The sequence below is a fragment of the Symsagittifera roscoffensis genome, chromosome 10 (genome assembly GCF_963678635.1).
Source record: "Symsagittifera roscoffensis chromosome 10, txSymRosc1.1, whole genome shotgun sequence".
Lineage (NCBI taxonomy): Eukaryota > Metazoa > Xenacoelomorpha > Acoela > Convolutidae > Symsagittifera > Symsagittifera roscoffensis.
Window position 1 is genome coordinate 14,246,236 of NC_087071.1, and position 12,545 is coordinate 14,258,780.

At 35.2% G+C, this 12,545-nt stretch overlaps 1 protein-coding gene across 1 annotated transcript in view; it reads right to left on the reverse strand.

The window, feature by feature from the left end:
- The window catches only part of LOC134855210 (probable serine/threonine-protein kinase DDB_G0282963), a 514,793-nt gene that overhangs the window by 379,423 nt on the left and 122,825 nt on the right, over window positions 1-12,545 (reverse strand). The gene's annotated exons all lie outside the window — the stretch shown is intronic.

Genomic DNA, 12,545 nt, shown 5'->3' on the forward strand with positions numbered 1-12,545 from the left:
AATTCAAAGTCTCATAATCGATCGAGTTGCAGAAGGACCTAGAAAAGTTCAGTTCAGCGCTAATTTAGGTTTGGTAAAACCTAAAGTAATAAATGATTCTAGTAAAACTGAGCACGACGAGCGGATTGACATTTATGCAAACTCTGATATGAAACCTGTGATGAGCTTAGGATTAGAAGATGATGAGTTTTTTGAAATGGTCGAAAAAATGCAAGCAGTTTTGGAGACTTTTGCATCTTATGAAAGCGGTTGGGTTTTGCAACACGTAATTCAAGTTTTTGTTAAACTTGCAAAGTTTTCACCAATCCTTGGGTCATCTTATATTGACTTGCCTTTTCGAATTCGAATGTCCCAGAATTTGATAAACATTAGAAATCACGAAGATAATAATTGCTTCGAACTTTGCTTTACCGCTGCTTATAGTCTGAAGCATGGTGTTGACCTACTTCTAACTGATCAACAAAAAGCGAACCCAGCAGCTGCGCGGATACAACCTGATACATACACTGCTGAAAGTGCACACAAAGCCCAAGGTAATTTTGATTCACCCATGCGTTTCGCTTCAATTGGAAAATTTGAACAACTTAACGACGTGCGGGTAAATGTGTTCCAGTAGCACAAGGGAGATTTGTTGCCTATGTATATATCAAAACGACCCAACCAAAATAACAGCACCCAAACTGAAATATTTGACATGGACCTGCTTCTCTTGTATGAGCCTGCAAAGCATCACTATGTACTTATAATCGATTTGTTAAAGTTCATCTGCGAAATCAAAGGGTGTAAGTATCACCCAATTGCACGTTTATGTAGAAACTGCTTTCACATTAGTTGGAGTGATGAAACTCACGAGCGACACATCCAGTGTTGTAAGGATCATGAACCTGCTCTAGTAGTCATGCCTTCAGCAGAAAAAGGTTACCAACAGATACGAGTTCAAAAACCTCCAGGCCTTGTGGTTTGTACCACTTGTGATTTATTTTGATTTTGAATCATTTCTGAAACCTGTAGTTTCTTGTCCTGATAATCCATCGCGATCATCTACCCGAGTTGTACAAAAACATGAAGCTTGTGGGTATTCATTGGCTGTAATTGAACACGGAAATTCACAGCCCTACTTCTTTGACTATGACAGCTCTGATCAATGCATGATAAAGTTTCTCAATCAGTTGCATCAATTAGCGAGAGAGATATATGATCAAAAGCGACGGTTTCCTCAATTTCTAGAAAGCCAAGAATCGTTGAACAAAGAAAACACATCAACATTGGATTTGCTGTATACATTTTACCAACGAGCACGAAAAATGTCTTGACCATTGCCATTTTTCTGGAAAATTTTTGGGATGGGCACATGAAAAATGCAACCTCGCAAGACGAACTGTAAATTTCACCCCAGTCATTGGACATAACATCCAGAACTATGACCTTCACCACATTTGTCTCGCATTGCATGAATGCGAGCCAACAAGTACAATGAGTGTTATACCTAGCACCGACGAAAAATATATATCGTTAAGCATTGGAGTCCTAATTAAAACTATAAAAAGGAAAAACGGATCTGAGCAAAAAGTTTTTGAATACCTCAGATTTATTGACTCATGCAAGTTTTTGAATTCTTCCCTGCAAAAATTGGTTGATAATCTACCAGCGGAAAAAATGTCAATTTTGAACAAGTATTTTGCAAACGAGACGGAGGAGCAACCGTGTCTGATACGACAAAAAGGTTTCTACCCTTATTCGTACATGACCAAAAGAGAAAAATTTGCAGAAAAAGAATTGCCTCCTTTGCAAAATTGGTCCGATGTTTTGAATGGAGGAAAAGTTGCAGTTTCACAAGGGGATCTGGAACATGCAAGGAAAGTTTTTAGAGTGTTCAAATGTCAAAACTTGGAAGATTATCACAACTTGTATCTCAAGTGTGATACACTCCTTCTTGCTTGCGTCTTTGAGAAATTTGGACAAATTAGTCACCAAACTTATGGTCTGGACTGCGCGCATCATTTTAGTGCTTCAAACTTAACTGGAGACGCCTTCAAACGTATCTGCAAAGACTCGAATGTTCAGCTTTTATCAGACCGCAGGCATCTCGAAATGGTCGAGAATATGATGCGAGGTGGTACTGCATTCGTGTTCCATAGTCGCTTTTTCAAAGCCAACAACAAAAAATGCCCCGACTTCAACCCAGATCAACCTAGCACCTACGGGTTTATGATCGATGCAAATAACCTCTATGGCGGCGTCATGCAAACGGAGAAATTACCGGTGCGTAACTTTGAGTTAATAGAGCATATAGAAGACGAGGTGATTGTGAACCAAATCCTCGACATGACTGAAGACTCTTTGATTTGATTTATATTGGAAGTTGATCTCGAGTACCCAGCAGAACTGCATGAGGATCATCAAGATTACCCTTTAGCTCCTACTAAAGAAAGTGTACCCCAGGATTGGTTGAGTCCCTACCAAACAAATTTACTCGAGCAGATGAAAAATCAAGACATTGCAAGACGTTCAATTGGAAAGACCAAAAAGTTACTGCAGACGCTGCATGACAAGTCAAACTATACAATTCATTACAAATTATTGCAATTGTTTGTTAGGTTGGGACTTAAAGTTAAAAAAGTGCACCGTGTGCTGAAGTTTGAACAAGAAGCATGGTTAGAACCATACATCACATTGAACACGACTAAACGACAACAAGCTAGAAATAAATTCGAGGAGGATTTGTACAAACTACTGAACAATTGTGCTTATGGGAAAACATGCGAGTCGAAGCGCAAACGGATACTTGTTCGAATAGTTAGAGATTATCATGCCGCTTTGCGAGAAATTAGTGCATTCGAATTTAAATCCTACAAAATTTTTGGAGGAAAATCCAACAAAAATTCACTTCGAAAACAGAGAAAATTCACTTCGAATCCAACAAAAATCTATTGGGATGTCCCAACAATTGTGGGAGCTAGTGTTCTTGAGTTAGCAAAGTTTCACATGTATAAACTTCATTACGATATAATGAAACCAAATTTTGAATGTCAACTACTGTATTCTGATACAGACAGTCTCCTGTACCAAGTCAAAAGTGAAGATTTATACCGAGAAATTTCCGAAAAAAGGAATATTTTGAATGAACTTGACTTGTCAAATTACCCGAAGAATCACCCTCTCTACGACCCGAAAAACAAAATGGTTGTTTTAAAATTCAAGGATGAGTTTCTAGGAGACATTATAACCGAGTTTATATCCCTCAAACCCAAGCTTTATTCCATTTTGTCGAGAGGTAATTAATTTCTATTTTTCTTATTTGTGAGCACGAATTTCAAAAAATTTCGATTTTTTTTGTGATTTTTTTTTCGGAAGGCAATTTTTATTTGTGGGCGAAAAAATGTAATTTTATCAAAAAAAAAGAAGAAATTTGGAAAAAACTTTTTAGGCGAAAAAGTATAATTTTTTTTGAATTTTTTTTGTGGGCGGTTTTTTTTTGTGGGCGAATTTTTTTTTTTTTTGGAAAAAAAAATTTTTTTTTCGAAAAAAAAATATCGGGCGAAAAAGTGTTTTTTGGTTTTGAAAAAAAATTGGAAAAATCTTTTTAGGCGAAAAAAAATAATTTTTTTGAAAATTTTTGGTTTTTTTTTGTGGGCGATTTTTTTTTTTGTGGGCGAAAATTTTTTTGAAAAAAAAATATTTTTTTGTCGGCAAAAAATTTTTTTTTAAATTTTTTTGTCGGGGATTTTTTTGTGTTGGTCGATTGTTGTTTTTTTTTAATGATGACTAATTTTTAAGGTCACACCTTGCCTTCATAGTTTTTTTTTGTTGCACCTGGCCTTCAAGTTAACATGATGTAGCTCTTAAAAAAACATCGCATTTGGTTTTTTTACCACCACACATTAGTGATCATCAAAAAATTGATTAGTAATCACATAAATAAATTTTTAGACTGCAGAAAATTATCGGCGAAAGATGTATCCAAAGCTGCTCAGAAGATGTTGAGTCATCAGCGATATCGAGACACCTTGACCTCTGGCTCGTTATTCAAAACTGAAAACAGTCGAATCGCATCCGATTCACACAATCTGCAAACAGTGACTTCGACGAAAACATCGTTATCAGCTTTTGATGACAAACGCTACATCCTCGATGATAGTCAGCAGACTCTTCCCTACGTTCACAAAAACATCGTGGGTCAAACTGTGATTGGCATTGATGATAGTGATGACAACACAGCCGCTGTTAATTCTGACCCAACTGACAATGACGATTTGAAAAAATGGATGCCATTTTTTGAAGATCGTCAACAGCCAGTGTCGTGGGATTGTGACGATTTCCTAGATGGGGTGTCTGAAGAATTCGCTAACACTCAAAACGTTGATTGGGACCATCCGGATTTTGATGATGAATACTCTGAGGATAGTTTTGCTGTTGAGAACACAACCACATCGCTCGCTTCGACAACTGATGGACCAGGTCAATAGCAGTTGGCAAACTCCAGACCCCGGTCTGATTCGGGCAGCAGAAACCAACGGCAGTGATATTGATAGCGGGGATATCGCGGATCTGGAGGCCAATACTTCCGATGAGGACGAGTCGTTATTCTTCAACGATTCGTTTTTCGATTATGAAGCAGTTGAAGTAGAAGAACCACGGTCAAAAAATCGACGAATAGATTAAAACACAAAAAAACACCACATTAATATTTGTCTAGTAAATAAAATTCAGTTATTTAATATGAGAATTGTCTGTACATAAAATTTGACCTACCGCTATTCCGTGTTTAGTGAGTATTTAAGTGCGAGATTTTGTTCAGCTTTGGAACTCAATTAATCTGGGATATAAACAATTTCATTTAAGCGATAGTGTCTTTAGCATACTTTTGTATGTATTTGTATGTAATTTGAGTTTGAATCAAAGTTTTAAGAAGAATTGAGCAAACAGTCTATAGCGCAGTTAAACACTCCAGCTGGTTTCAGAACGAAGATTTGGCAAATCCTTTCCCGCACCAAACATGTAACCACAACGTTCAATGGGAATACTCAATAATATACCGAAGTTTCAATTGAGGACTATTAGGTATAAAATTATACATGGTGACAATTAGGATTATTGCATGGTGAACATTGCTGATCATTTAATACATGGTGACCATTATGATTTATACCTAATGGTCATCCATGTATGACAACCCCCCCCCCCGATCCTAACGCACTATATGCATACTACTACCGTTCAAAAACCGCTCATTGTGAAGCAAGATTTTGAGCGTAATTGTCTAAAAAAACCGCTCAAACCGCTCAAATCTTGCTTCAAATTAGGTGAAAAACCTGACTCGGGTTCTTAATTGCGCCTTCTAAGCAACACGCTTGCAAGTCGCTAAACTCCTGTTTTTATGTACTTTCTATGTTATAAATAGGGGCTTCCTATTGTGCGAAAATTTTCTTTGCAAACAAGAACTCAATAATTATCAATTCGATGCAATTAAGCGATTTAAATCAGTTAGTTTTTGGCCAATGACTGAATATTTGTCCTTAAAAACCTTGACCGGATGAGCATTTTTGTGCATTCGGACTTCCTATTATTAGAAGTTTCTCGAGTTGAATACTGTTCTAGTCTAATTGCTTATAAATTGTTTGCCTCTGGCGTGGTTCCAGTTCATTAAAATATTATTGGGACCGGAAAATCTAATTAACACGCCCATGCAAAGTTTGCAATTGACTAATTTGCTTTTTTTCAGTTTACTCAAATTGCAATTTTGAGAACGTGCACTTCGTCGAATATTCAATAGGATGAAAACGAAAATTTCTATAGTTTTACGAATCAAATCAGTGCGATGATTTTTTAAAAGCTAACTTTTGTCTAAAAAGACTCTTAATTCGAGCAACTTTCTCAAGCTACTAGGCAAACATGTTCATTGCTAGGGCCCCAATTGTTAAAACTTATTACGTCATCACATTTTTTCGACCATTGAAAATTGGGGAAAACTTTCTATTCGTTTGTTTTGTCTTTTCTTCTCTTTAATTTCCAAGCAAACTTAAGCTCCACAAATTTTCATCGGAATGGGTCGAGCGAAATATCAAAATGATGGCTTTCAGTCGGGACTCGAACGGCATTTCAAAAATTCAAAAAGTTGTACCGCTGTCAGGAGAAACTGGTTTAAAATTTTAGTTCAAAAGAATAAAACGGACAAGTAACAATCGTTTTCTGAAATAGTTTCTGAAAACTTTTACGCTATGATAAGTTGATGATACAAAAAACAAAATAATTAAATTTGGAAATTTTCGTTAAGGTTTTCATTAAATTTTTGAAGACAGAAGTTGTCGATTATGCCTAATCAATCGACTAACTTTCTGGGCAATTGAATAGTTGTCTACGAAACCGCGCGTTAACCCGACACTAATTCAAAAAACAATAAGCAAACTGAAATTTGGATGACAGTAATAAAGTCAAGGAAACAGAAAAAAACTGACTTATTCTTAGAAAACTCAAGTTTCAAATTATGAAGAAAACAACAAATGTCCTTAAAGCAGTAAACTTAAAATTCATTTTTGAAACTTAAAGTCGAGCACGCTTTTCATGACTTTCAAACTTTGCTCTCCGATCGATAGAGGAGTTTGCTTACCTTTCAACAAGAGAAATGAACCGAATTTAAAAAGAAATCAGACAAACATCAAACCACCAAAAATCAAAACTGAGTACTTGAAAAACACTAGGAGAATCGAAATTATACATTTTTGGCACTTAGTATTCAAAACAGCAGTTTATAAAAATTTGAGACAGTTTGATCGTTTTGCGTTTAACTCGACTTGATTTGGTCACACTTTACTTCAACTTCATTCCATGTTTTTTGCAAATTAATATCTGAAAAAAGTTCAGAAATTGAGTTATCTGAAACCTTCATTCTCAAGTTTGTTCTCGTTAAAACAAAATTCGTGCCAGAGCCCTATGTAAATTGTGAACAGTTGTGCTTATGGCAAAACATGCGAGTCGAAGCGCAAACGGATGCTTGTTCGAATAGTTAGAGATTATCATGCCGCTTTGCGAGAAATTAGTGCATTCGATACGAAAAATCCAACAAAAATTCACTTCGAAAACAGAGAAAATTCACTTCGAATCCAACAAAAATCTATTGGGATGTCCCAACAATTGTGGGAGCTAGTGTTCTTGAGTTAGCAAAGTTTCACATGTATAAATTTCATTACGATATAATGAAACCAAATTTTGAATGTCAACTACTGTATTCTGATACAGACAGTCTCCTGTACCAAGTCAAAAGTGAAGATTTATACCGAGAAATTTCCGAAAAAAGGAGTATTTTGAATGAACTTGACTTGTCAAATTACCCGAAGAATCACCCTCTCTACGACCCGAAAAACAAAATGGTTGTTTTAAAATTCAAGGATGAGTTTCCAGGAGACATTATAACCGAGTTTATATCCCTCAAACCCAAGCTTTATTCCATTTTGTCCAGAGGTAATTAATTTCTATTTGCCTTATTTGTGAGCACGAATTTCAAAAAATTTTGATTTTTTTTGTGATTTTTTTTTCGGAAGGCAATTTTTATTTGTGGGCGAAAAATTGTAATTTCATCAAAAAAAAAGAAAAAATTTGGAAAAACTTTTTATGCGAAAAAGTATAATTTTTTTTTGAATTTTTTTTTGTGGGCGGTTTTTTTTGTGGCCGAATTTTTTTTTTTTTTGGAAAAAAAAATTTTTTTTTCGAAAAAAAATATCGGGCGAAAATGTGTTTTTTGTTTTGAAAAAAAATTGGAAAAAACTTTTTAGGCGAAAAAAAATAATTGTGGGCGAAAATTTTTTTGAAAAAAATATTTTTTTGTCGGCAAAAAATTCTTTTTTTTAAAATTTTTTTGTCGGGGATTTTTTTTTTTGTGTTGGTCGATTGTTGTTTTTTTTAATGATGACTAATTTTAACGGTCACACCTTGCCTTCATGTATTTTTTTTTGTTGCACCTGGCCCTCAAGTTAACATGATGTAGCTCTTAAAAAAATATCGCATTTGATTTTTTTACCACCACACATTAGTGATCATCAAAAAATTGATTAGAATCACATAAATAAATTTTTAGACTGCAGAAAATTATCGGCGAAAGATGTATCCAAAGCTGCTCAGAAGATGTTGAGTCATCAGCGATATCGAGACACCTTGACCTCTGGCTCGATATTCAAAACTGAAAACAGTCGAATCGCCTCCGAGTCACACAATCTGCAAACAGTGACTTCGACGAAAACATCGTTATCAGCTTTTGATGACAAACGCTACATCCTCGATGATAGTCAGCAGACTCTTCCCTACGTTCACAAAAACATCGTGGGTCAAACTGTGATTGGCATTGATGATAGTGATGACAACACAGCCGCTGTTAATTCTGACCCAACTGACAATGACGATTTGGAAAAATGGATGCCATTTTTTGAAGATCGTCAACAGCCAGTGTCGTGGGATTGTGACGATTTCCTAGATGGGGTGTCTGAAGAATTCGCTAACACTCAAAACGTTGATTGGGACCATCCGGATATTGATGATGAATACTCTGAGGATAGTCTTGCTGTTGAGAACACAACCACATCGCTCGCTTCGACAACTGATGGACCAGGTCAATAGCAGTTGGCAAACTCCAGACCCCGGTCTGATTCGGGCAGCAGAAACCAACGGCAGTGATATTGATAGCGGGGATATCGCGGATCTGGAGGCCAATACTTCCGATGAGGACGAGTCGTTATTCTTCAACGATTCGTTTTTCGATTATGAAGCAGTTGAAGTAGAAGAACCACGGTCAAAAAATCGACGAATAGATTAAAACACAAAAAAACACCACATTAATATTTGTATAGTAAATAAAATTCAGTTATTTAATATGAGAATTGTCTGTACATAAAATTTGACCTACCGCTATTCCGTGTTTAGTGAGTATTTAAGTGCGAGATTTTGTTCAGCTTTGGAACTCAATTAATCTGGGATATAAACAATTTCATTTAAGCGATAGTGTCTTTAGCATACTTTTGTATGTGTTTGTATGTAATTTGAGTTTGAATCAAAGTTTTAAGAAGAATTGAGCAAACAGTCTATAGCGCAGTTAAACACTCCAGCTGGTTTCAGAACGAAGATTTGGCAAATCCTTTCCCGCACCAAACATGTAACCACAACGTTCAGTGGGAATACTCAATAAAATACCGAAGTTTTCCATGAGGACTATTAGGTATAAAATTATACATGGTGACAATTAGGATTATTACATGGTGACCATTGCTGATCATTTAATACATGGTGACCATTATGATTTATACCTAATGGTCATCCATGTATGACAACCCCCCCCCCATCCTAACGCACTATATGCATACTACTACCGTTGAAAACCCGCTCATTGTGAAGCAAGATTTTGAGCGTAATTGTCTAAAAAAACCGCTCAAACCGCTCAAATCTTGCTTCAAATTAGGTGAAAAATCTCGAATCGGGTTCTTAATTGCGCCTGCTAAGCAACACGCTTGCAAGTCGCTAAACTCCTGTTTTTATGTTCTTTCTGTTATAAATAGGGGCTTCCTATTGTGCGAAAATTTTCTTTGCAAACAAGAACTCAATATTTATCAATTCGATGCAATTAAGCGATAAAATCAGTTAGTTTTTGGCCAATGACTGAATATTTGGCCTTAAAAACCTTGACCGGATGAGAATTTTTGTGCATTCGGACTTTCTAGTATTAGAAGTTTCTCGAGTTGAATACTGTTCTAGTCTAATTGCTTATAAATTGTTTGCCTCTGGCGTGGTTCCAGTTCATTAAAATATTATTGGAACCGGAAAATCTAATTAACACGCCCATGCAAAGTTTGCAATTGACTAACTTGCTTTTTTTCAGTTCACTCAAATTGCAATTTTGAGTAGCGTGCACTTCGTCGAATATTCAATAGGATGAAAACGAAAATCTCTATAGTTTTACGAATCAAATCAGTGCGATACTTTTTTAAAAGCTAACTTTTGTCTAAAAAGACTCTTAATTCGAGCAACTTTCTCAAGCTACTAGGCAAACATGTTCATTGCTAGGGCCCCAATTGTTAAAACTTATTACGTCATCACATTTTTTCGACCATTGAAAATTGGGGAAAACTTTCTATTCGTTTGTTTTGTCTTTTCTTCTCTTTAATTTCCAAGCAAAATTAAGCTCCACAAATTTTCATCGGAATGGGTCGAGCGAAATATCAAAATGATGGCTTTCAGTCGGGACTCGAACGGCATTTCAAAAATTCAAAAAGTTGTCCCGCTGTCAGGAGAAACTGGTTTAAAATTTTAGTTCAAAAGAATAAAACGGACAAGTAACAATCGTTTTCTGAAATAGTTTCTGAAAACTTTTACGCTATGATAAGTTGATGATACAAAAAACAAAATAATAAATTTAGAAATTTTCGTTAAGGTTTTCATTAAATTTTTGAAGACAGAAGTTGTCGATTATGCCTAATCAATCGACTAACTTTCTGGGCAATTGAATAGTTGTCTACGAAACCGCGCGTTAACCCGACACTAATTCAAAAAACAATAAGCAAACTGAAATTTGGATGACAGTAATAAAGTCAAGGAAACAGAAAAAACTGACTTATTCTTAGAAAACTCAAGTTTCAAATTTTGAAGAAAACAACAAATGTCCTTAAAGCAGTGAAACTTAAAATTCATTTTTGAAACTAAAAGTCGAGCACGCTTTTCATGACTTTCAAACTTTGCTCTCCGATCGATAGAGGAGTTTGCTTACCTTTTAACAAGAGAAATGAACCGAATTTAAAACGAAATCAGACAAACATCAAACCACCAAAAATCAAAACTGAGCACTTGAAAAACACTAGGAGAATCGAAATTATACATTTTTAGCACTTAGTATTCAAAACAGCAGTTTATAAAAAATTGAGACAGTTTGATCGTTTTGCGTTTAACTCGACTTGATTTGGTCACACTTTACTTCAACTTCATTCCATGTTTTTTGCAAATTAATATCTGAAAAAAGTTCAGAAATTGAGTTATCTGAAACCTTCATTCTCAAGTTTGTTCTCGTTAAAACAAAATTCGTGCCAGAGCCCTATGTAAATACAATCGATATCATTGCACTTAAAAAAACACGAAATCAAAATTATAAGAACTGGGCAAACTTGGTGGAATTGATTAAATATAAATCTTATTAATCATTTCAAGACAGACTAATCATTTCAAGACCGACTAATCAATTAAAGACAAAATACGTTCATATTCTTTAAATAAATTTAAAAAGTTCAGTGATTTACTATCAATGTCGGAACATTCTGTGCTTCTTGCACAGATATCGGCTTTCCTTGTTGAACTTATGCAGTTAGTTATGATTGGTTGCCTTTAATCTTGAGGCAAAACCGGGATTAGGTTTCTGCTGGTAAATCAGGGCAGTTCCCTGAATGTTCCGACTCTTTCTTTATTCATATCGAATACTTTTTGGGAAAAGAAAATAATGAACACATTTAACTTTTGGAAAATATCAAAGTGTGAAACTATCAAAGTGTGTCAATACCAATATGTAAGTTACGAAATTAAAACGACCAATTAGCTAGTCTCTTTTCAACGATTTTGTTGTTTGGGATAATCCGCCACGCATAAATAAATCGTGTTTCGCTCTCACCAATATGAATAAATTCTTCAAAGTCCAGAACTTCAAATTTAGTCCCGAACATGTCCAATTTGGCCATTCTCAAACCCCCAGATTTACAAAAAGAATTGGAGTAAAATGTCTTCTTACAGTTGAACTCAGGAAGTCGATATCTTTAAAGGCGTATAAAAAATTTTTGGTGAAAACTATTATTTAGATCGGCGAAAATTTACTGAGTAAAAAAACCTTACAGAGCAGAAATATTCCGTTTTCTGATCCCCCCCTCGCGCCCCTGTAACCCGGACTTAAAAGCTCAGATGTCAATCGAACTATCGATTTTTTTAACATTTCAAATCGGGAATACTGTTACAGCAACCTCAGCTATTTAATCTAACAATCAAAAAGCTTTGATTTTGTGGTGAAAACATTTTATAAAAATACTGTATTTTTAATATAATTAACAATACACGAGTTGTTTTCCTAGTTTTAACAATCTGAATATGACCAAAACTAAATCGATAGCAGAAACAGCCTCACCGAAAGCGAAGCTAGATTAAATCCATCGCGACAATTGTAGATTTGGACCGCGTGAAAATCACCATTAACTCTTCTTGCACTAACAACACAGAAATAATGAATCAAAACTTCACTGTTTTAAGTTTTATCCAGTTAACAAAACATTTTAAGGGTTCCAATACGTCGCGTCGCGCTTTCAAACCTTTTTGTCCAAATTATGAAAACAATTTCGAACAAACAACTTCTAAAATGACTGAACTCGTTAACTCATTCCACAATGAGAATTTGTGATTTTGTATGCATTGGTTCCCGGAAACAATATAATAAGTATTAGCAGTCGAAATAAAATATATCCAAATATTGGGCAAAGCTTGAAAAAAAAACATTATTTCGACGTTTTACAAAAAATCAACATCAAAATAACACCACA